The 3,708-nt window shown below is 40.0% G+C and overlaps 1 protein-coding gene across 4 annotated transcripts in view; it reads right to left on the reverse strand.

Moving 5' to 3' along the window:
* Positions 1-2,908: 2,908 nt before the first annotated feature.
* arhgef11 (Rho guanine nucleotide exchange factor (GEF) 11) overlaps positions 2,909-3,708 on the reverse strand; it is a 57,555-nt gene continuing 56,755 nt past the window's right edge. For all 4 annotated transcript variants that reach the window (XM_067447571.1, XM_067447572.1, XM_067447569.1 and 1 more), the window contains one exon: positions 2,909-3,708. This exon is cut by the window's right edge and continues 384 nt beyond it. The gene's annotated coding sequence lies outside the window, so the exon portion shown is untranslated.

Raw genomic sequence — 3,708 nt, forward strand, 5'->3', positions numbered from 1 at the left:
TATTGATTTAGTCTTAACTGCAGCAAAGACGTATTTTTTTAAACTATTTTTGTATTATTTTGTTTTTAAAATTAAGATTATGTGCATTAATATCTTCTAAATATTATTTTGTTTGTTATGTTTAGACTTTTTGATGTATGGAAATATGTGTATAGCCTACAGATGGATTTGCATTTTAGATTTTGTTGTGAGTTTTACTTTACTTTTTTGTAGTAATTTTTGTTCTGCTAATTTTTGATGTGCAAGTTTATCACATTTGCCTCATTTATTGTATATTGATTAATTTTGAAACATTAAAATACCATATATGGCTTGTGCATTTAGGCTATACATTTTAATTACAATTCTTTCTTATTTTTTAATATATACATTTATATAAAGAAAGAATTGTAATTAAAATGTATAGCCTAATATGTATGTGTGTGTATTTATATATATATATATATATATATATATACACACACACACACACACACAGACTCACCTAAAGGATTATTAACCCCATACTAATACTGTGTTTGACCCTTTTTCCTTGCCTGCCTTAAGTCTACGTGGCATTGATTCAACAAGCTGCTGAAAGCATTCTTTAGAAATGTTGGCCCATATTGATAGGAGAGCATCTTGCAGTTGATGGAGAGTTGTGGGATGAACATCCAGGGCACGAAGCTCCTGTTCCCCCTGTGGCGGCCATTTTAGTACAGTGAACTCATTGTCATGTTCAAGAAACCAATTTGAAATGATTGGAGCTTTGTGACATGGTGCATTATCCTGCTGGAAGTAGCCATCAGAGGATGGGAACATGGTGGTCATAAAGGGATGGACATGGTCAGAAACAATGCTCAGGTAGGCCGTGGCATTTAAACGATGCCCAATTGGCACTAAGGAGCCTAAAGTGTGCCAAGAAAACATCCCCCACACCATTACACCACCACCACCAGCCTGCACAGTGGTAACAAGGCATGATGGATCAATGTTTTCATTCTGTTTACGCCAAATTCTGACTCTACCATCTGAATGTCTCAACAGAAATCGAGACTCATCAGACCAGGCAACATTTGTCCAGTCTTCAACTGTCCAATTTTGGTGAGCTTGTGCAAATTGTCGCCTCTTTTTCCTATTTGTAGTGGAGAGGAGTGGTACCCGGTGGGGTCTTCTGCTGTTGTAGCCCATCCGCCTCAAGGTTGTGTGTGTTGTGGCTTCACAAATGCTTTGCTGCATACCTCGGTTGTAACGAGTGGTTATTTCAGTCAAAGTTGCTCTTCTATCAGCTTGAATCAGTCGGCCCATTCTCCTCTGACCTCGAGCATCAACAAGGCATTTTCGCCCACAGGACTGCCGCATACTGGATGCTCTTTCCTTTTCACACCATTCTTTGTAAACCCTAGAAATGGGTGTGTGTGAAAATCCCAGTAACTGAGCAGATTGTGAAATACTCAGACCGGCCCGTCTGCTCAAAACGGCTTAAATCACCTTTCTTTCCCATTCTGACATTCAGTTTGTTCTTCTTCTTCTTCGGGTTTTAACGGCAGCATGCATCCTTAATGTTGCATTACTGCCATCTTCTGGTTCTAATTATTTCCCAGATACTTCAGTCGTCATATTCTTGTCATTTGTCCTGTTTTAGTCGGAAAGCAAATCAAATATTTCATTCCTTCTTCACTTCTACTGCAGTCCATTATACTCTTTACGTCATGTCCTATTAGTCCTATTTTTTTCCATGTCTTTTATCATGTCTATTCTTTGTAATTCATATTTAAAACAATTTATAAGCACATGTTCTACAGTCTCAGGTATCTGACACTGGTCACATAGCCCAGTAGGATGTTTCCCCATTATATGAAGAGTGCCATTCAGTTTGGAGTTCAAGAGATTGTCTCGACCAGGACCACACCCCTAAATGCACTGAAGAACTGCCATGTGATTGGCTGATTAGATAACTGCATTAATGGGAAATTGAACAGGTGTTCCTAATAATCCTTTAGGTGAGTGTGTGTATACACACACGGAAAGACAAACTTGTTCAGCTTAAAATAACCCAGTATTAAAGGGATAAACAGTTAACTGGAGCCATTGACCTCCATAGTATTTTTTTTTTCCTACTATAGAAGTCAACGGCTCCAGTTAACGGTTTGGTTTCTGACATTCTTCAAAATATCTTCCCTTGTGTTCAGCTGAAGAAAGAAACACATACAGGTTTGAAACAACTTTAGGGTGAGTAAAGGATGACATAAGTTTCATTTTAAAGTGAACTATCACTTTAAGGGAACAGTGGATGCAGTTTGCGTTCCTGGAGTTCTGCAAGTGTGTGTGTGTGTTCCCAGTCATGAGTGTGAAACCGCAGGCGTGAGTGAAACTGCATCAGATGTGTGTTTTGTTGGCAATTGGTGCGTAAGTGCATATAATGTGAACAACACCAACGTATAATGTGTGTGTGTGTGTGAGAGTGTCTTTAGCTCCGCCCACTGCGTGCCTCCACAGACTCGGCTGTTTTCTGAAAGAATCGGTTCAGTGTGTCTGTGTTTTACAAATCTGATAAACTAAAGACTCTTCTGAGATATGAAGGATCAACACTACTCTATAGATACTCAAGATTAACATCAGACTGGCAGAAACTGTGTGTGTGATTGAGTGTGTGAGAGTGAGAGTGAGTTAGTGTGTGAGAGTACACACACACACACACACACACACACACACACACACACTTATTTCCCCCATGCTTAACTTAATGAAAAACTGATTCTGAAACACCAAAAATAGTTTTCAATCGGTAATTGTGTTCAAGTAAAATATTAAAAAATACAAATCCAGATGCGTCTGTGTCTCATCCATCAGGAGTGTGAGCAGCGACTCCGTTCAGGATCTGAACCATACAAACACACACACACACACACACACACACACACACACATCTTTTTAAACATGTTTAATTTCACAAAACAAATGAGTTTAACATGAGTTTTCGTTTTCCTTCTGTGCATCTAACAATCTCGCCGTTTTCAAAAAGAGGGAGAGAAAATAATTTACACATCCTTTTGTTTGTCATATCTACAAAAATAAAATTAAAATTAAAAAAAAAGACTAGAGCTTTACAGGAAACCAACATATAAAACCGGCCGTCAACTATATTACACGAGTGTGTGAGCGCAAGCAGACGTCGGCTACAGTAGCTCCGCACGAGCGTGAGTGTGTGTGTGTGAACTCTCGCTCTGCCTACACCGTTATTAACACACAGGAGATCACGAGAGTGGCAAGGCTAGAGTCACACACACACACACACACACACACACAAAGACGCTGCGTAGGTTCATTCATTAGCCAATCCCTTCATTAGTGTGGAGCGACGGACAAACGCTCACAGTATTTACACAGAATACACACGTCACATGACATGATGTCAGAATTCATAAACACGCCCCTTTTTCATCCAGTCCAGTGTTCTGCATCGGACACGTTATTTCTGCCACGGCACACGGATAAAGTCAAACAAAACCTTCACCGCTTGTCCTTCATGTAGTGTTATGTCAGCACACACACAAGTTACGAAATCAACAGACAGCGATATATATCGGTGAGACGCCCTCGTGTGTGTGTGTGTGTGTGTGTGTGTGTGTCCGTCCATCGGAGTCCCAGTGCAAAACAACCTGAATTGGAAATGGACGTACATCGGGTAAAGTGCTGGGGTTTCCTTCGGAGGACAGAGTCATGTCT

Source organism: Pseudorasbora parva, chromosome 1 (assembly GCF_024679245.1).
Source record: "Pseudorasbora parva isolate DD20220531a chromosome 1, ASM2467924v1, whole genome shotgun sequence".
Classification (NCBI taxonomy): domain Eukaryota; kingdom Metazoa; phylum Chordata; class Actinopteri; order Cypriniformes; family Gobionidae; genus Pseudorasbora; species Pseudorasbora parva.